A 22,685-nucleotide genomic window follows, 5' to 3' on the forward strand; every position below is an offset into this window, starting at 1 on the left:
GTGCGGTATTTCACCGTATGTGTGACGTGTTCTTGTATTATGAGCACTACACAGACAATAATGCCGGCAAGTATAGGGGATGTTATTAATAGTAATGTAAGGTAAATGTGAAGGAAGAAAATGGGAAAAGATAACTTGCCGCGGGCAGGGATCGAACCTGCGACCTTCGAATAACGCGTCCGACGCTCTACCAATGAGCTCCGCGGCGGCTATCCCCCGTCCACTTATTGGTATATATGTACATTTAAACGTGGGAGGCCAGTCAGCGCCGCCAGTAGCCATGACGGCGAATGTGGAACACTCGCCGTCATGGCTAGCAGCTTGAAGCAGAAAAGTGATTGTGCTAGTGAGCACTGTTGATCATGGGGGTAAGGAAAACTGAAGGAAGGAAGGAATGAACGCCTTCCCCTCCCTGAGTCGTATGTCACTAGCACTATACAGTGCGTGCCCACTTATTTTTTATTAGCACATCAATCAGTGAAAGGGCTTCGGCGTGCGGGAGCCTTCTCATATAAAGCCGACGCATGCGTACAAGCAACGAGGACCTGCATGGATACCATTTTATTGCATCTGTGTATGTCCTCGTCAGCATGTGCAGAATTATATGTGAAGACATACGGGTTTGGGGATGGGAAAGTGCGCAGAGGTTTAACGTTCGATGACTTCGTATTCCTAGCTAAAGCTAAATCATCTTTTGAAGGTACATTTAAAATAGTACTTATAAATGAGGCCTTCAGGGGGTGTATTTAGAATAGTCTTTATACGTCAATAAGAAGGAGGCCTTCAGGCGGTCTACATAAAATAGTCTTTATACAAAAGTAAGAAGGACGTCTTTAGATGGTCTACATAAAATAGTCTTTATACAAAAGTGAGAAGCAGGTCTTTAGACGGTCTATATAAAATAGTATTTATACAAAAGTAAGAAGGAGGTCTTTAGACGGTCTATTGACAAATGTTATAGATCGGAAATGTTACTAGACGGTCACCAATTTCAATAGATGGTTACTAGGTGGTCTACTCATTGTTACAAGCCATTTTGGTAAGGGTATAGCAAAATCCGATACCCAGAGGAACCTTACGCCACCAATATGAGCGAACCAGATTAAATAGAGTACCTAAGAATTTCTTTTACTGCGCGGGAGGTCCGGGGCTGTGTGCGCAGCTGATATCTTTTTTTCTTAGGTTGTAACCGAGCATACATCAGTATTTTAAAGCATGTACTTGCGAGCCAAATGAAATGATATTTTTTCTGCAAGTATGAGTTGTCTTTCTTTGGGATTGGCATGACCTTGCCTACCTTCGAGTCTTATGGCACCACTCCAGTGAGAGTGATTGCTGAAAATAGGAGACAAAACCACACCTAACATAAGAATTCTAGCACACACATCCGCATGCGGCGACGAAAGAACTAGTGATTAGTGGCAACCATTTACGCATAAGTTAGATAGATCCCAGAGGAGGTATTGCGGTAGAAGATATTTTGAAACCTTTTCAATAACTGCCGCGCCGAATATGACCTGTGATTACAAGCTCAGAACTGCATTCGGGAGATATAGCGATTTGATCGCTACTCATTTCGAAATTACAGGCGCCATGCTGTATTTTTTTAAGCCCGTAATTTCTTGGATTTCGTTAATAGAGAGTTTAGTTTCGCTTTCACTTTCACAATCTCTTTGTCGGTGCTTGCGTTTACCGAACGGTCTGCAGCCTAAAACCTCCGCTGATAGTTAATATTACGTCTTATTTGGAGAGAAGTTAAGGATTTAGGCGGCCTAATTAGGCTAAAAACATACATAAAGGTAGCATATAATAATTGTTCTAATATTGTTGAGTGCTTGCTGTGCTGTTGTCATATCATGGTTTCCTAAAATGGTGCTATGCATACCTTGGCTCCTAGTATAGAAACAAGTGATAGAGAAACATGTGCCATTCTCAGCAGTAAAACGAATGACCCTCACCTGAGAATCCTCATGAAGATAGCTCCATTCACAGTGCTTGCATAGTGGCATATCTGTCAACTCAGTCAGCAGCAATACAATACTTTTTGCGCAGCCAAAAGTGCGACGACCGCTTAACAATTCAGTTATAGTTTATTTCTGGGAATAAAACGAATGGCGCTTATCTGGTAATCCTCGTAAAACTAGCTCTATTCACAGTGCCCTAATCTGTGCTTTCCCCCAGTAACCGGCAATACAATTCCTTTTCTGCGGCCACAAGTTTCACGACCGCTTCGCAATTCACTTACAGTTTACTGCTCTTCCACAGCATAGCTTGTATTACTGTGAATCGCTCATCTTAATCCCGGCCACGGCGGCTGTACTTCTGATACTGGCCAAATATAAAGAAGACCAATGCGCTTAGATGTGGGTACATGTTAAAAAATCCCAGTCGGTCAAAACTCATCCAGAGTCTCCTACAACGACGTGCCTCATAATAATATCGGGGTTATGAGCTCTCCTAAATGCCCAGCAACGTTTGCTATTGAATTGCTCCCATTACCTTCTTAACACATGCCGTAACACTTCCCAAGCAGAGAATCCAGTGTTTCCAGTGCATGCTGCTCTCCCATAGCACAGTACATGGTGCACTGAATCGTCAATCACTTTTCTTAACAATTTTCTAGTATTGAGACGGCTTATCCCTTTCCAACAGTAAAGTCCATTGTGCTTTCTATTGCACCTCCTCCTCCCCCCTCCGCTGTCTTTTCAAAAGTACCACGTTGCCACAAAGCTGGAATACTTCCGTATTCTTCCACCTGAAAGCGGAAAATGTTTACCGCCCTCTTACACAGTACAGCGCAGTGAAAATACTCGAAGTTATCCCATTTTTTCTGAACACAGCACTCTTTCGACGGCGGCAAATGCATCGCGAAACGTGCACAACGTCGCACCAATTGCATTGTTTTTTCTCATCCATGACAAGCATTTCCACAAGTACTTGAACAATTATTAGAATATACAAGAGTGGTTTTTATTTCTTCTAGTTGCTGTGCGTTTCATCTCTTTAGACGTTAGTTATGAGATTCTGTCGGTTTCAGGCTTGCGTGTTTCCATAGTTTTACTTTCTTCGTTTGTGTCTCGACCAGTCAACGTTCCTTTGAAAACATTGTGATGATTTCTGCTTTTCTTGTTGTTTTCTGGCCCATAACATGCAGGGTAGCTTGTTGGATATCCTGCATGGTAAGATGGTAAGAAGGAGGAAATTTATTACTGACATTCCACAAACTGCTTCACACTTCGTCAAGTATAAAATGCGGTAACCTTATACTTTTACAGAGAGTTGAAAATTACATAGAAGCGTGCGGCCCTGTAGAGTTGAGTGTGCTGGAGAATCCCCGGCAGTTCTAAAACACATCGCCGACACAGTTTTCAATTCATCGTTGTTGTAGCACTAACAACAACTTCGGTCGAAATGTTAACGCCTACAAACATTTCTCAATTCACCACTGCACATCCCAAACACAGTTGATGCGGTGTCGTTTCAGGCCACTTGTTGAAATTTCTGCTTTGGAGGATTAGAAAAAATCGCATTGTGATATGGCATTAAACATTTTACGCTTCTATGGACTAAACGCCGCGCCACTCGCATACAAAAGTTAGGTATGTTTTTAAGGCGAAAGCCAAAATGTCTCATCAAACACGAAAACTTACCGTCGCTTCGGCGTGAAGTTGCATAACCTGATCTCACATGATGATGTCACCGCATGGTAACGTCGCTTGGTCAAAGGTGGGCCAATCATAGAAGCAGTGCAAAACCACATGACGAGGAGAAAGCTTTGAATGTCTCCGATCTTATAGGCAGTGCGAAACCTCGGAAGGTAAAGAAAGTTCTCACGTCGCGGGAGGGTCCGTACATGGACTAAGGAGAAAACAAGACGACGGATTTCGTTCGAGTCATCTAAGGCGAATGCATAGGGCATCCTGCGAGTTTTACTGATATACGTGTCTTTGCCGCCCATTGTAGTTTGGAATCTGTATTTCTTGGAAATAGGTCATGTGCCATTGGAAAAGTGACTGCTTTAGGTGAGCGAAGAAACCAAGCACTCTTTGAGCATGTCACTTCATTTACTGAGTAGCACTTCAAAAACCAAGGAATGGAGAAAATTAGTGCAGCAGCTGTAACTGAAACAGAAGAGTTTAATCTCAGAATCCTAACACATTACCTCCATTTGCGTAGCAGTCAAGGTGCCTCATCTTTTCGTGGCTGGGTGTACCATACTACAATAGACAGCAGTCTCAATCGTTCGCCACTTTTTTCAAACACATCAGCTTCTGTGTTACAAAATTTGAGACCATTCCTTAAGCACTCTAGGGCTCTTTACAGCGAACCTCTTCTTAGGATACCCTTCGCCGGCGCCTGTGATGTAATGCTGCCCACGTGGCCTTATGGTATGGCGACTGTGATGCTCGGAAAAATGCTGCAGTGGCTTAGCTTGGCTATGCCAGGATAACGTAGCGTTAGCAAAGGTTCAGCTGATTGTTCTTAGCTTTCCTGATTGTCAAGGATTAGCTTGATTATCATGCTTACTGCTGCTCCAATGACACACACACGGTATACGTATTATGTGGCACATGTATATATATTTTGCCAGGCAACTATTTCGGGATCCGATGAGTTAAGCTTCTCCGCTCTTCTGCGTCGTTGAGCAGCATTTGCGCTCTCCTTCTCCATGGCTAAACCACACTGGCAAACGCCAGTCAGAGGTGCTATGAAGCGGCTCCAGCGCAGTGGCAGACGGCGACTGCACAGCGAAGGCGAATAGCTGCGCGCGCGCCGGCGCCAGTACGCCTACCTCGGCTACGACGTCACTCCTCTGTAAAGCGCAGACCCGCGGCGGCAGCGAGTCGCGCGGTGCCGCCGGTGCCGGTTCCGTTGCGCCAGCTATGTGACATCACTGATCCTCGGGCATGCGCAGCACGGCTCTTGAGGAGCCACGTGAAACTTGCTCGGCTAGGCCAGTGTAGCTAACGCTACAAAAGGGTGGTGCTGCGTGATGCCGAGAGAGGGGCTGGCGAATTGTGGGGATGCGGCGCCTTGCCGAGAAAGGCAAAAGCCAAGCTTGGTGAAGAGGGGGCAACCAACGGGAGACACGCCAAGAGGGGCGATGAGGATGCTCGGCGGAAAGCTCGTCTGTAACCACGGCGTTAGGTATCGCCACGCGTGCTAGTACGAACCGGCTATCTTCGCCACATGCTTGCTTGTGTTGGTAACGAATACTTTAGTTTAAGGCGACGCTTCTTTCAGAGATAAGCAGGGCGCACGGAAATAAGCGCTGCGAAGGCGCCCGTCTGTAGCCGAGTTGGTGAGGACGGCGCGAGGGCTGTTTTCTAGTTTCGTATAATCCAACCAGGCAGTTGTTGCTGGGCGGCGTTTCCTTTCAGCTGGCTATCCACAGCCATGTGATTCCCTGTTCAGTTTTCTTCTTGTGGGCACAAGTTCGCTCAATACAGAATTTCCCTCAGTTCCATTACGCTGTTGTTGCCTGCTTTCACTGCATTCTACCTCTACTACGTGACATTGTCACGTTGTCGTGACGATGCAGAAGGAAGCAGTCGGGCTGGTAAAGACGAACCAATTTCTTGGGCGAACTTGTGCCCGGGAAATTAAGGGTCATAATACAAGTGATAAAACCTCAACTGCTCCACAACGGTGGTCTAGTGGTTATTTAACTCGACTGCTGACCCGAAGGTCGCGGGAACGAATCCCGGCTGCGGTGGCTGCATTTGCGTTTGAGACGAAAATATTCGAGGCCCGTATACTTAGATTTCGGTGCACGGTAAAGAACGCCATGTGGTCGAAATTTCTGGAGTCCTCCACTACGGCGTCTCTCGTGGTTTTGGGACGTTAAACCGCAGATAATATTGTATTACAAGCTGTAAGCTGATAGAAGTAATCGCAGTCGTTGGCCGTCGGTAATCTGATAGCGGTATGGCGCGTCGGCATTCATGGATGTGGCATCGAAGATTCCCGCCTTGTCGTTGGTGACTGCGTCAGTTCCAGTGTAAACTCTACTGTTCGCTTTGTGGGTTCGAGCTTATCAGAACAAACAAAAATGAGCTAAGAACCTCAAAGACTGTTCCAGCCAATCGGCATGGACTTGCTGCGCTCATTTGCGACGTCAACTTCCGGTTATAAGTATATCGTCGTAGCTACGGACTGCCGTGCCTGCTACGCGAAAACCGAGGCCCTGCCTAAAGTTAGTGCCCCCGAAGTACTGAAATTCTTTGAAAAACGTCCTGCTGCCTCACGGCGCTGTAGAGATACTCGTCACCGACGGAGGTACGGCTTTTACGGTGGACCTAACGCAAGCCCATTTGATGTACAAATAACCGACGGCGAAGTGCCTAACACCCGCAGATAAATGGCCTCACCGAGCGGCTGAATAAGCCCTCGCCGACATGCTGGCAGTGTACTCGCATGTCGAACGCAAGACATAGGACGTCACCCTTCGGTACATAACCTTCGCTTATAACGCGGCAGTGCACGAAACAACGCACACGAAGCCGTTCAAGCTAGTTTACGGAAGGAGCACCTCGACGACGCTTGACGCCATGGTGCCCACCGTCACTGAGGAGTACAACCTGGACGTTGAGGTCTACCATCAGCGTGCCGAAGAAGTTGGACAGCTCACCGGCCTACGCATCGAGAATCAACAGACGACCGACAGCCGCCGTTACAATCTTCGTCGAGGCTTCGTGGCATACCAGCGCGGCGACCATGCCTGGGTCTGGACACGTATACGCCGATGCGGACTCAGCGAAAAACTTATTCGGCGTTACTCCGGCGCGTACCAGGTGCTTCGACGTCTTGGCGTACTACGAGGTCATCCTAGACGGCACTACGAGCTCTCAGCGGCGCCGCACATGACCTGAAGCACATGACCACGCCGCGCGGCTACACCGTTTTATACGTGATAGCGAGCCTGAAGACTCAACTTTTTGCTTTCTTTATTGTTGCTCTTTCATTTCGTATGCATTTCTTCCCACTTCCATGTTCTTTTTTAAGCCTCGGGACGATGGGTTTTGAGGGAAATGGGCAGTGCCTCGCGTGCTTGTTTTTGTATTTTTATATAACCGTACCGTTATACGTATAAGCACTGCTTCGCGAAAACGGCGCCCGAATGTCTGGGAACCTTCCGAATTATTTTATGATCTTCTGATAAGCTCGAGCGCGCAACGCAAACAGTGTAGTTTATTCTGGAACTAGCCCGACCAAAAACGATAACGGTTGAACCTTCGATGCCACAGGTATTAAATGCCGACGAGCTTTGCTGCTGATCAGATTACTCGACGATCGACTAATCTTCTCTCCGCTATCAGGGCACGGCGTAAATTGCTTGTACCTTGACTTTTCATTTTCCGGGCAAAAGCTCGCCCACATAAAGATTTCCGTATTTCGCAGTGTTGCTGCAGCCTTCTTCACCGTCACAACCACGTGACAATTCAGTCTTTTGGTGAGTGCACTCTCTCGAGACGCGATCAACCAGATAAAGCAGCAAGGCCACGCACCCTTCGGTCCGTAGACGGCAGCAGATATGTATGTCAGGGACGACCAAATTGAAGACATCAGCATTTATCGTTCCGGAGTTACGTGAAGAATATGCATGTCGGCTGAGTCATCTTTCGTCTTCAACAACATCGGAGCTAGTAGCCATTTTGCTAGCCGTCAGCTTTATTAAACTGCGAACGACGCCCAGAAGGTGGCTCGTAATCGCGGATTCCCTGGCAGCTCTTGCGTGTGTGGAAAATGCCACTTCAGGAAAAATAGATATACGTATAGTATACGCGATATTAAAAGAGCTTTCCGAAGCTACGAAGTCAGGTCATCACGTGGCATTTCAGTGGGTTCCCAGTCACTGCAGAATCAAGGAAAATGAAATGGCAGATGAGTTGGCGAAAGCCGCTCATCATTACACGCAAACCCGCCTCATTCCCATATCGCAATGCGACATACAGCGAATTTTGCGAAGAGCAAAACGTGAAATATGCATATCCACCTGGTTCTCAGAGAGCACAAAGTAATCGATCTTCTATGCCGTTTACCCTAACCTTGAGTGCCAATTAGACCCCCAGCTCCCAAGACGTATTTACACACTCATTCATCGCTAAGACGGGGAACTGCTTACACAAAGCACTTCTTATTCCGGATTCAGCGCGCATCATTGTCGACATGTTCGTGCGGCCACGACGACGAGGATGCGCATCATCTGTTGCTTGACTGTCCCAAGCATGACACACACAGACCGCGACTCGAACAGGAACCTCACACGCTGGACTTTGAGCGAACGTTTTCGTTGGCGAAAATACTAGGCACAAGGCCGTCTAGGATAAACCGCAAAGCAATGGAAGTGCGCCAACGTTTTTTTTGAAGACGCCAATATTTGCGATAATTATTGAGCGGACTATACTGAAGGACTGCACCCCGACGGTATGTGTGCTTGTGGGACTGTATTGTGTACACACAAACACACACACACACACACACACACACATATATATATATATATATATATATATATATAGATATATATAGATATATATATATATATTATATAATATATATATATTATGTGGAAGGGGTAGCCGTCACCAAGCAATGGTGACAACAACTCCTTCATTTATTTTCTATTTCAATAAAAAAATGAAGACCAAAAGGCGTCGCCGTAGCAACCGGCATTTCGCAGGAGAACTTAATTGTGTAATGAGCGAACACGGCTATGGCAAGCTAGCGACTAATCTTGGAAACGCAGGATGGCGTTTCGGCAATGATACAACACAGAAGTATTAGAACAGACTTGCAATGCCTCAAAATACTTGTAAAACACTTCGAGAACATAGAAATGCAATAGACCGAGGAATTGGGGGTGAGAGGGGTGCTCAAATCCGATGTTTGGATGTCTTTCACGGAGTGGTGCTGCCTGGACTTTATCAGAGGCAGCTGTATTCCAAAATCCGCGCACTACCTTACATTTACTGTAACTCATTGTTCTTCGTGTTTCGGTTACAGTCGCGTTCATTGTTCCTTACTCCACAATACTTTTGTTGGTGCTTCACTTGGCGCCCACTATGCTGCACCATGCGTGTCGAAATACGTCCAGCGTTATCAAGCAATCCGTCTAATTTTGATGACAGCGCATAAAAGGTGAAGTTCTCATTATAAAGTTCAGTGCTTCTACATATGAGATCCGTTCCACATTTCCTGGAATGGTGTGTTGGTGGTGATGCCTAGACTGCTAGTTTAAAGAGAAATAGTAGAGAAACTTGTGTAACTCGTGTACTTGAAGTGAAAGGGCTCTCCCTGGGAATTCCCGTAGTATTGGCTCCAATAGCAGTACAGGGTCCTGTTCCGTTTGTCACCGATGTCCCATAATATAATCGGGGCTGCAAATACAAATACTCAATTCAGAAGTATTTGAGATACAGATACAAAATGCTACAACAGTGATATTAGTCCCAGTTGTAGCTTGAGATATTCTCTCTTATCTATCCCTCCCCCTTTCCCACACCGAACGCGTAGGGTAGCCAACCGAGCGAAGCTTGGTTAACCACTCTGCCTTTTTTCTTCGTTTCTCTCTCACTCTCTCGATACATTTACAAATATCTTATTATAGATTTATGCAATACAGCAGCAACCTCCTAACGGCTTCCCAAGCAACACTTAGCGGCGCTGCTGCTCTTGACAGGCAGCGCCATCTCTGGCAGAAAAAATAGAAACTGGAGTGTAAGCAGCGCGCGTTTTCCCTTCTCTCCACCGCGTTGCCGCTCGCTTCTGTGCACGTGCAGAGGTCTCGCGCTGTACTTGCGGCGCCTCACAATGTACCGCTTGCAGTGCGGCTTCAAAAGGATCTTCAAGCTTGACTGGCACTTCCGAAAAGCGAACTTCATAAAATGAGAAATGCTCATCAATCACGTTAACGGTGAAGAGCAGACGATCGACGACAACGACGCCCGACTCAAAGCGAAATGCATTCCCCAAGTCGCGATTACACCGTGTAGGATGTATACCTCGAGGTAAGTCTCATTCTGTCATATTAAGATGAATAATGGTCCACATGCACTCCGAAATGAAGCTGTACGCGCTAACGATGTTCTGCGGTGTGGACTACGAATCACATGATTGTTGTTTTGATATGGCATGCTTACAGTAACAGCCGTGTACTTTCGTGAACAAACATTTGCGGCGTGCGAAAAAAAATATACGGCCATCGTACTGTTTCCTGAGAAGGTTAGAGTCAAGTCCTCCGTGCCGTTGCAGAATCACCCACCGATTAAGACGCGAGGCAGCTAGCCGAGCTTTAACCACTGTGAAGCAAGATGAACTGCCCGCCTCGTTTTTTCGGCTCTCGCGTCGTGCTTGCACTCTCTTTTTGTGATATCGACTTGGCAGGCGTATAAAACCTGCTGCGCGAACGCGGGTACAAAATCGCACAAAATCAGAATGTGGTTACTTCAAGGTTGCACTTGCAAAGCATGTATTAGGTGCCAGTTATATTTAGCGGCTTAATATATATCACCCTAATAAAGTGACAAAAACAAAGCAAACCTGCAGAACGATGTCAAAGCTTGCTGAAAATGCACAGACGTCCGTTCCGGCGTGATAAAGCAGCCTTCCTGGCGCGTGAATTGCAGGCGCCGAACATCTGACAGTGTGCCGGGTTCAGTTGAATTCAACCAATCGCGCAACGCTAACGGTATAACGCGAGTGTGAACGTTCAACAACGACGGGTAGGTCTCACGAACACGGGGAATCAAAACACAAAGTTTTTTCACCTACAACCGTAACAGGACTTTCACAATGCGAGAAGACAGCGAGTATTCATTACTGTAGTCGCTGCGTGCATGCGCCGCGTTCCTTACCGATTCAGGTAGTCGAAACGAACGAAAGCGATGAACTCAGACAGCCGAAATAGAAGGCGAGGCAGTGCTGTCAGCTATCCACGCTTGCCGCCTTTATTTCTCGTGCGACATGGCCGGGAACCGATACAGTTTCACACGTGAATCCCGTGCCTTGGTGTTGTCTGCACTGTTGCGGCAGGCTACTAAACCGCAATACTTCGGATCTCGCTTCCGCTTCCGCGGGGTCGCTTCTGCCATCGCGGAAATGCGCAGCTTCGCACAGCAAGCCTGTCGGTTCAAAGTGCCGAGATTACGGCCCCCCAGTTACCCACACCGCCAGAAGAACACGTGCGCACGTGCGCTACCGCTACAGAGCAGCAGCGCGGCCAGCGCGGCGCTATCGTCGCGCCGCAAACTTGAGCTTGGGTTCCCTATGCACGGAAATTTTAACAGCGCAGCTGCTTAAGCATTGCGAAACTCCGGCATGGTCCGCACAAAACCGGGCTGGTCTGCGCCACAGAAAAGGGGCATCATCGGCATCATCATCATCATCGCTGACGATCATCATAGCGGCATCATCGATCATCGTAGCGGCATCATCATCATCGCTCACTATCATCATCATCGTTTTACCATTTACGCGCCGCGCCTCTCGCGCAGCTCATGCTCAGAGCTCGAGGCGCGAGGAGTAGAACGAGCTCACGCTCCTGGCGGTTAGGACGCTTGCAGCCGCCGCTCCGCTTCGGATATCGCATTCCAAAATAAAGTGGCGAGACAACGACACGGCCACGTCGGCCGCCTTCACGTCTCTCTCTCTCTCGCTACAGGGGTATGTGCCAAACTAGCTCCTAGCATAGCATAGCCGTGCATAGTAGAGTACACCACGGACGTGGGAAAGGGAAGTGTGGGCGAGGAGAGGTGCGGTTAAGGAGAGGAAGAGGGAAAGGAGGAAGAGAGAAGGTATGGCAAAGCATAGTCATGTATAATATGGTATAGCATGGGTTTGGGAAGACGAAGTAGCGTAAGGAGGAGGGAAAAGAGGAGCGGAGAGTGTAAAGCATAGCATAGCGATGTATATAAAAATTGGGGAGAAGCGAAGCATGTGGGGAAGAGTGTTTCAGCTCCACTAACGTGAAACCTGTGGAGGGGCGAAGCATGCAGTGTGCGCCGGTGTTTCCCACAGCAAAATCACTGCTAGTGGGCAATGAGAGACAGAAGAAGGATTAGACACACACACCTGCAGTCCAAATTTAGTCAGTGAGCACGCTGCGAATGCTTATTGTTGAACTATGCACAAGAGAAATATCCCACTGGCACTGCAATTCAGGTCAAGATCCAGTGCCTATATATACAGGGTGGCCGGTGAACGGTTTTCGAGTGGGAGCAGTCGGTTATTTCAATCAAGAAACTTGGTGTTGTCTCTCACGGGCGAAAGTCATTCCTTGTGAGCTGGTAGTTCAGCGTTCATCGCAGAAGGAGCGTTTTCATAGCCAACGCGTGCAGCTCGCTCTCTCTCGCCACATGCCAAGCGCTGAGGTGGTGGCGCCCTCTCAAGCAAATGGACGCTCAAGCACGCTCAAGCAAATGGACCGTTACGACAGCATACGGCGATGCACGCCGACACGCCGATACCCTAAGGCTCTTCGCCCCTAATAGCGTGGCCTCTGAGAATGGCTTCCACAACGCGCCGTTGCTCAGGCCGTTTCATTGCACGGGGAGAATGTAATCAGAGAAAGCAGTGTGACAGCCGGAAGAGCGCCGCTGATTGGACGCTGAGCTTAGGCTAATAGCACCATCCTGCGGTATAATAAATAGTTAACAAAACGATCATACCACGACCTGGAAGAAACACTCAGGGAAACGCGACGCTGGTCGTGTCACCCATCAAGCTTCGCCGCGATTTGCCAAGCGGCCAGCGGGGAACGCGGTGTAACAATCTGGCGAGCGTCGCAAATCTATTTTAGTATGAATGGATGCTATGAGCAAAGCTTGGCCTAAGGTTACCACCTCGCGGTGTATTGAGGCGATGAGAAAATTACACTTATGTGCAATAAACCAAGATAGCACGTTTTTTCAACAGGTTTACTGTGTTGATTTCAAGGAAATGATGTTTAGATATATCGCTCTGGAACTGACCCAAGATTTGCTTCTGAGAAGCAGCGGTAACTGCCACTGCGACAGTTTTAAATGCGCATGCATTTCTATGCCTAAACCCTGGACAAACTAGAGGAGGGACTTGACTCGTGCTTCACCTATTCCTTCCAGTCAGAGCCTACACAACGACAAAACCAAACCGTGCGTCACGTTAAACGAATCGCTGCAAATAAATAATAAGATTTTCTAGCCGCGCTATGAATAGTGTGTGTACAGTCTTCACTACCGTATTAACCTTCTGTGTCGACATGCCGCGGTCCGAATACCTTATGTGAGCGTGAGCTGTTCCATAGATGCGGTAGCGAGAAGAAATGATGGGAGTGGCTAACAGCAACTTTTGGGAGTGCGTACGTTGCATGTGTTACGGCGCCCGGTACATAAGACCGGCCCGTCCCGCATCGTGCGCATGCGCATGAGTATCTTTTATGCGCTCTGTCCGAAACGTGGCGTCCTTACGTAAGTAACGACTAAAAGCCCAAATCACACTGAAAGATTTCCGGTTGGCGATGAGATCACCACGCGACTGGAAAATGCCCTCGTCGCACCGACTGATCCATGACCGCTTTTCGTATCCTGGAGAAAATCATCGATTGTCGTAAGCCAATGAGAGTGCGAGTTTACAAGATGACAAAGATGAAAGCATTGTAAGAATTGTGAGAGGCTCTCTCGTGCAGAGCCACCGGCCTTGTGGAATTGAAACGCTACTGCGAGTGTGGTTGTGGCTTTCACGGGTAACATGCCGCAGCGCGGCGACGCTTCTGGCGTTCCAGCATGGCCTAGACAAAGGTGGGCTACAGGGGAGACGCGATGCGCGCGCCAGCGTCTCTCTTCTACTTGGGCTAAGATATAGCTCGTCTCTGTAGAGTTGGCGGGCACAATGAGCGCGTCTTCACGCGAGCTACAACTGTAAAGTGAACACGGCTGCTTTCTCGCTGACGCGATCGCGCCTGCTCGTGCTACAAAACAGCATATCCACGGAGTGAATGATGATGAGTGGGCGAAGCTGCGGAGGTTCATCGGTAAACCGTGAATCTTCCGTGAATTCTGCCCACTCCATCATCACCGACGTGAGATCGGGCGCGTTTATACTAAAGGTTCGATGAGATTTATGACGACTTGTAGCTCACTTTAAAGGGCTCCGCCGTAATTCTTTATCGCCATCAGGCACAGCATGAACAAAGTGCGCGTAATGCCTTGCATGCGTTTAGCAGGTACCACGGCTCTCCGTAAAATGACGAAAAATGGCACAGTGCCTGCTGCACTACTTCTCAAAAATTACAATGATTTATAGCGTAGTGGATTCCTCGCAAGTGCACTTGTATTGGTTGCCAAGGAAGCCCATAAACACATGATCGATTTCCTCGGGATCTCAGTAAAATTACAATGATTTATAGCGTAGTGGGTTCCTCGCAAGTGCACTTGTATTGGTTGCCAAGGAAGCCCATAAGCGCATGATGCATTTCCTTGGGGTCTCAGTAAAATTACAATAATTTAGAGCGTAGTGGGTTCCTCGCAAGTGCACTTGTATTGGTTGCGAAGGAAGCCCATAAGTGCATGATCCATTTCCTCGGGGCCTCAGTGAAATTACAATACTTTTTAGCGTAGTGGGTTCCTCGCAAGTGCACTTGTATGCCAAGGAAGCCAATAAGCGCATGATTCATTTCCTCGGGGTCTCAGTAAAGTTCTTCGCCGCCCCCCCCCCCCCCCCCGTCTCTCTCCCACGTCAACGTATGTAATACAGCATGACGGGAGATGGAAATAGCGACCGGGCCTCACCCAACGCAAATTACATAACTGGTGGGCCGTTTAAAGCTTCCAACCCATTACAAAGGGCTGAGCCATAAGTCTTCATCGTCATCAGTCGTCGCGTCAACAAAGTGCACGTAATGCCTTACAGACGTGTAGCTGGTGCGTCGCTTCTCCGCAGAATGACGAATAATGGCTTAGTAGGGTCTTCCCAACTTCACAAAAACTGGTATTTATGGCGTAGTGGGTACCTTTCTTGTGTACTTGTATTGTAGCCCCAAAAGAGCTTACAACGGGCTCTAGAAACGCCGCTCTTCCAGCTTTCGCTGTGACTGTGCTGCGGTTTCAGCGCAGGCCTGGCGTTTTTTTCACGACGGCTAGGAATTTTTCATTGCTTCACAACATTCAAATCTAATTATACCGGTACTCGGAACCAAATATTTTTATTTAGTTCAGATGTTTGCTCTGATACACTTGCACAGCACATACCTTGTGTGTATCTTTTAAGGTTTTGTTGTGTAGGCGGGTGAGCTCTGGACGTTTTAGCGCTTGACAAATACGCCGGGAGGCCGCCGAAAAACCTCGGCACAGCGTCCGCAAAAGTTCGAAACATCGCGCTGCGACGTCGCAACACCACCTCCGACTGGCCGTTGGTGCACGGGAACAATGTCACTCTCATCTAAGTGCTTTTTACAGGCACGCACATGCGGGGAGTCAAACGTGAAACCGCCGGTTTCTCGTCGTGGTATGGCGCGCTTGCACGTTTCCCGCCGTTTGCTGTCTCTAGGCAGCCAGAGCACCGACACTTTTCGTCATTTCTCTTGTATCCTGATCGAATCCAGGGTACGCATCAGGTACGTGGCATCATTTCCGACCCTATGGCACAACACACTGGGCACAGTACAGAACATAAGGTGAAAACTGCGCGCTCATTCGCCAAGACGTTTTGCACTGAGACCGACAGCCGCCTTCGCTGCCGTCTTCCCGATGCCAACAGACTGGACACAGCGCCGCACCGCGGCCGCCGCTTGCAGCGCACAAAGCTCCCCCATAGAGTCACGGCGAAGCTTCATAACCAGTAAAAATATTGAAGGACTTGGCAGTACTAAAACTAACTAATACAAATCTTCGTGCCTAATGTACGCACATGCCTTCTGGGACGGTACAATATTCCCGTACTTAACATACACTAAGTCAGCGGTGATAAAAAAACTCTTACAAATATATACATACCGAAGCATATTAATAAGGGGGAAACTCCGGCGGCGATTAGTTTCTAACCTATGCGAGCCCATGCCCAGGAAACGAGTGTCTTACTCACTGGGCTAATCACCCTGGCTTCCTGAACGTTCTTCCACAACCAGCGCAGAACGGACAACGGACAAGAAAGGGAACAGAGACAAGCACTGTCTTCCAAGTGAGGGTTTATTGAAAAAAACGCACATGTATATATGCCATCATACCACATCGCGTGTGCGCTCACAAAAAATTGCGTAAACATCGTGAACAGGTTAAGCAGACAACACTTATCGGGCATGACTAAATACATTTTCTTGACAGCGTAAACTACGGTCCACACCACTGATATGATTTTCATTGGATATTCTGTGCATTTGTTCATTATGTATTTTGTCATGTCCGATAAGTGTTTTCTGCTTAACCTGTTCACAATGGTTACGGGATTTTTTGTGTGCGCTCAGGTGATGTGGTATTATGACTTATATACATGTGCGTTTTTTCAATAAACCCCCAGTTGGAAGACAGCGCTTGTCTCTGTTCCCCTTCTTGTCCCTTGTCCGTTCTGCGCTTGTTGAAGATGGATTACCAACTAGCCCAATCTTAAACTTTGCTTCCTGAACGTTTTATACTATATAAACGCGTTGTAACGGTGAAGATGGCTCCATTTTCTCTCTCCATAAATAATGTTTCCCGTCTCAGTACCAACGCAACTCACAGTAACAGCAAGTCGCTGACAAGCGCAAGCTATATAGAGGAAGCAGGACGCCGTGCACATACCGCCCGACAAAGACATTCTGTTGAATACGGCCTCTTGAAGTAAGCGTGGGGTGTACAAGGGCGTGACCACCCTTACTGCGCATGCGGAAACACTCTCCACACACCTCCTCCCACCCCTCTCCCCTCACCTTTCCACTCTCCCTCTGAAACGCGGGCTCGACATGCCGAAACGCTGCTTCGCATCCCCTCAAGGTCCCCTTTAGCGGGAGATGGTGTGATTTTTTTTCTAAGGTCGCAGGTTCGGTCCCAGCCAGCGGCAAGTCATTTTTTCGTCCAGTTTACTTTGTTCACATTTACATCACATTGACCACAAATAATCCACCCCCGCCCCCATACTTTGCTTGGCTTTCTTGTCTGTTAGTTCTTATTGATGTAGTGTTTCTGTTGGTGTTTCCGCCGCTATTCTACCTCAGCGTGGTGGCGAAAAAGGTATAGCGGTAAGGTGTCTTCCGTCTCATTTGGACGGCAGTTAACAAGCTTTTAGACGTCACCATTGCGCTTAAAAGAGAGTGTAAAATATCATATTCGAATTCGTGTTATCAAGCTCAATGTGTGATCTACTGGTGTCTTCTCATGGTTTCTCAGAACAATGTCTATAAGAAACTTAGATTCCTATTTAATAAACAAGTCATGTAGAAACTTGCGCTACACCTGTTAATACAACGAATGATGCTGACTAAAGATTCATCGTAGAGCTGGCTGCATAGAAACCATCCACAGTCGTTGTTAGTGGCACTCTGTCCTGTGTCCTTTCTTGTGTTTCTGTTCTGGCGCCTTAAAAGGAATAATGAACGGTCGCCAGCTCGCCCAACAAAATTTTCTCTTAACCCACCTGTAACAATCGACAATTGTTATAGCGCAAAAGCAGGACAAAGACAAAAGGTACACGAAGACGAGCGCTAACTTCCAACTGGGTTTCTTGTGCAGAACACGAAAACATACAGGTGGCACAACCAGGTGACAAAAGATGAGCAATGCAAAGATGAGCAAGGTAAAATATTCAAACACCAAAAACATACAAAAAGAAACCTAAGGAAAAATCAAGGAAAAGCAAAAAAGCAACCACAGAAAAACTATCACTAGTCATCACTACCTTTTACGCTGATGCAGCGCTCAAAGATGAAGACGTAGAACCAGAAAGCACAGGACGCACGCTGGTTGGCTTTCTGGTTCGTCTTCGATATTCACCACTGCATCAACAATCATCATCATCATCATCATCATCATCATCCGCCTGTCTACGCCCGCTGCAGGGCAAAGGCCTCTCCCATGTTCCGCCAATCAACCCGGTCCTGTGCTTTCTGTTGCCACGTTATACCTACAAACTTCTTAATCTCATCTACCCACCTAATTTTCTGTCTTCCCCTCACGCGTTTGCCCTCTCTTGGAATCCAGTCAGTTACCCTTAATGACCACCGGTTATCCTGCCGACGTGCTACGTGGCCGGCCCACATCCATTTCTTCTTCTTAATTTCAACTATGATATCCTTAACCCCCGTTTGTTCCCTGACCCACTCTGCTCTCTTCCTGTCTCTTAAGGTTACACCTATCATTTTCCTTTCCATCGCTCGCTGCGTCGTCCTCAATTTAAGTTGAACCCTCTTTGTAAGTCTCCAGGTTTCTGCTCCGTAGGTAAGTACCGGTAAGATGCAGCTGTTATATACCTTCCACTTGAGAGATAGTGGTAGACTACCATTCATGATTTCATAATGCTTGCCAAATGAGCCCCATCCCATCCTTATTCTTCTAGTTATTTCACTCTCATGGTTCGGCTCCGCGGTTACTACCTGTCCTAAGTAGACGTACTCCTTTACAACTTCCAGCGTCTCGCCACCTATCGCGAAGCGCTGTTCTCTGCCAAGATTGTTCCACATTACTTTAGTTTTATGCATATTAATTTTCAGACCTACTCTTGTACTTTCCGTATCCAGTTCAGTAATCATGAGCTGTAATTCGTCTCCCGCGTTACTCATCAATGCAATGTCATCAGCGAATCGCAGGTTACTGAGATACTCTCCATTAACTCTTATCCCTAATTCTTCCCAATTTAGGGCCCTGAAAACCTCCTGTAAACACGCGGTGAATAGCATTGGAGAGATCGTGTCTCCCTGTCGTACGCCCTTCTTTATTGGGATTCTGTCGCTTTCTTTATGAAGGACTATAGTGGCTGTGGATGCGCTGTAGATTTCTTCCATTATGTTTATATAGGCTTCGTCGATGCCCTGATTCCGCAGTGCTTGCATGACTGCTGATGTCTCCACCGAATCAAATGCCTTCTCGTAATCTATGAAGGCTATGTATAGGGGTTGGTTGTATTCCGCGCATTTCTCTATCACCTGATTGATAGTATGAATATGGTCTATTGTTGAGAAGCCTGTACGAAATCCTGCCTGGTCCCTTGGTTGATTAAACTCTAATGTCGTATTAATTCTGTTAGCAATTACTTTTGTGAATAGCTTGTAGATAACGGACAGTAAGCTGATGGGCCTGTAATTTTTCAGGTCCTTGACGTCCCCTTTGAATATATGCATCAACAATGCATATATTCTAAGGAGCCCAATTTCCCTTTGTTCATAACCTGGTGACCGAAACTCATCCGGAGTACTTTACTACGATGTTCCTCATAATCTTGTCGTGCTTTGGCATGTGACGCACCAGCGAATATTGCTATCGAATTGTTTACCTTCGCGTATAAATCCAAACGGTAACATTTGTTAAGCTCAGGGTCCGTTATTTCGACAGCTTGCTGGTGTTCCCTAGTGCAGTACATGTCCCCTCATGCAGTCGAGCGCAATTAAGGCAACCAGGTTTTCAAAACACGACACTTTTTAAATGCGAAGCATTTCTTAGCGAACCTCTGGCACTTTGAGCGTTTCTATCTACGTATCTATCTATCTATCTATCTATCTATCTAGCCGCCTACGTCTGGGTGCTCTCATGATCGCCTCCTTAATTTGGTGTACACCAAAATTTGCATGGGAGGGTAAGAGGATTTGACGAATATGACTGCCGGGTCATGACATGAATAACGTTAAAATCTTGTCGCGTACGTCGTCAAACCCTTTCCACTAGACACGTGTGGCACATACCCGTTTACCACGGGCCGCGATGTACGGGTATGCGCCGCAGGTGATTGACAGTTTATATCTACCCCAGGAACGGCGAGAACAGACGTTGTTAACCTAAATGCTAGAGCGTTAAGGAAAACCAACATCGACAGCGTTGACTCAACGAATGGACGGAATAAAAATTAGGATCCCAGCAGGAATCGAACCCAAGCATTCTGCGTGGCAATCAGGTATTCTACCACTGAGCCACGCCATGTCTCTGAATTGGTTTGGAAAAACAGCCTACGCAGGCGTAATATCGGTGCAACGTCAATTGTGGTTGTGGTGCTGGCTATCTAATTTTACAAGAAAGCAATAAACACTACATGATGCTCCCACGATGTCTACTCCTACGATACAGGCGTCATATCAGATTAACGTCTGTAGTTCCAGTGTTGGCTCCTCTTTTATAGCAGTCTAATAAACATTACGTTTGTATTCCTATGATTCCGCAAACTATTTTGAAGCATTGCTCGACCCCGGAGGAATACATTAACGAAAGTTACATATGCTATCCACATCACCGCACCGTAAAGTGCACTTAGTCCGCCAGAACGACGTAGTGTCCTCTTCATTTCTTACGAGGCTGGGCGATCGCCTCATGCTGACCGAGGACGATGCCAGATTGATTGACAGTCGCTTTGTAGACTCGGCTACGTAGGCCACATACGCCCAGGTAGTCTACAAATACGACAAACACCATCCCCTGATGTTGGTCTACGTAGCACTATCCAGGCCTACCAGCCTCGATGGCCTATACCTCACCAACGCGAAGGGTGGCTTCAGGTTCCGACATGTCGCCGGCTCTGTCGACGAAATGACAGGGGCATCCACGAATTCCAACAGCTCTACTATACCACATACTTCACTACACATGGACCCCTCGTCACCACGATCACGACCGGATCCTATAACAAGTCATGACCAGCTGCTGGTGCTCACTGATCACGGTGATGATGCCCTTGTTCAAGAACTGTTAACAACGTCTTCCACACATGCGCACAGGTTCGTGAAACGTGCGTGCGTTCTCGGGACACGTATAAGCACTACATATCAGCTTACCGCTTCTGGTGTTGGTAATACCCACGTTGCCGTTGGCAGCGTCACCCAACCGTAAACAACTGGTTATATAACACATATGCGGCTCTTCAACATATATAAGTGTGCGTGTAAAATTTATAGGAATCTTTAGCGTCATTTTGTAACGTGTCGCTCAGTAAAAAAAGTTACGCCACAGTCACCTACCCGCCGCATGCTTCGCATAACATCGACTCCCACGGTACGTGGGATCTGTCGAATTTTTCTCTAGGAGATGGATGCATCCCGAAATATGCATAAGAAAATTCCCCGATGACATTGTTTTCATAACTCATACTAAGAATTTCCGCAACTACTTGCGCATGCATTGTAACATTGAACAACGGCTATGATTTAGTTTCCTTTTCTTCAGTGCGTTCTTATGTTATTTAGTATGAGATTGCTTTGCTTTCAGTTTTCGAGCTTGCATACTTTTACTTTTTTTTCATTTGCGTCTCAACACCCAGCGCTCCATTGATAACAGTGTGATGAAATCTTCTACGTCGTTTTCAATATTATTGCGATAGCAATTATATGGACACTCTCGGCAGATTTTGCCGTCTCCGTCATGTGCTGGATATCTATATGTATGCATATATATATAAAGGCACAAAGAAAAATAAAGCGGAGAAAAAAGTGCGGAAGCACCCGTCCGCGGATTCGAACCAGTGGCCCCTCGTACCCAAGGCGCTGCGTTAGACAACTAAACCACGCGCCATACATGCGGCGGCATAATAACGGCGAGAGATTTATATACGACATTTGCCGTTGGTGGTAGGCAGACCTCGGAGGAGCTTGAGCGTGTTTTCTATCAGGCAACGCTTCTACATTTTTTTTTTGAAAACTGCCTTGAGAAGCGAATGAAGAAGTGGCCCCTTTCTGTACCCACTCATGATATGGAACGAAAAAAAATCACCGTGGACACCTTGCGTCAGACGCCCCCGCGTGGCAGGAGACGCGGAGGGGTCACTCCACGCGCCGCAGTTTAAAAGAATAATATCTAAGACCGTCTCATTCTCCATTGTCGACACTTGCAGTGCGTTGCTGAAGCACAAAGACGTAACCACTGCGACAGTTGTCAGTTCACGCTTGTCCTGTGTGTACCTGTGTGTTCTTTTCGGGCGTCCTTCTTTGTGCTTCAGCAGCTCGCCGCAAGTATCGAGCTGCTTGTCGTTCTTCGTGTGACATTCCAAGTTCTTGCTATCGGCTTCATTGCTTCGCCCTTGCGGTGAAACTGACTATTTATGCACGATGTAATATGCACCAACTCGCCCAAATCAATTGACTGCGGCTTTCGCTCTGCTCGACCAAGCCCAGCGAGCCGCAAAGGCCAGTGGAGCCCTGGTCTGAGGAACCTAAGGAACCCACCCACTTGCCCAGAAACGTTACATATGCAATAAATGTTTTACTACTACGTCTTCCTTCTAGCGTTCTTCAGCGTTGGAAATGGCCCACTCGCATGTGCCCCCTCCAATCACCGCTACGCGTTCATGTCATATTATTTCGTACAAAGTAAAAGTGGTGTATGCGAAGTTTCTAGGTGTTACAATTAGGCTAAACGCAGACTGTGACATGTTGCGTTTATATTCTGTAATATAGTTCAATGGTTCTTTAGTGATATCGTCTCGTGGTTTCGTAAATTCATGCATATATTTGTTCTATACTGATATTTCATAAAAAAATACTAGAGAAACCTTGCGCTCCTCCTGTTGTAGAAACTAAAGTTTTACCAGGAAGCTCTTGTTTTGAT

Source organism: Rhipicephalus sanguineus, chromosome 10 (genome assembly GCF_013339695.2).
Source record: "Rhipicephalus sanguineus isolate Rsan-2018 chromosome 10, BIME_Rsan_1.4, whole genome shotgun sequence".
Lineage (NCBI taxonomy): Eukaryota > Metazoa > Arthropoda > Arachnida > Ixodida > Ixodidae > Rhipicephalus > Rhipicephalus sanguineus.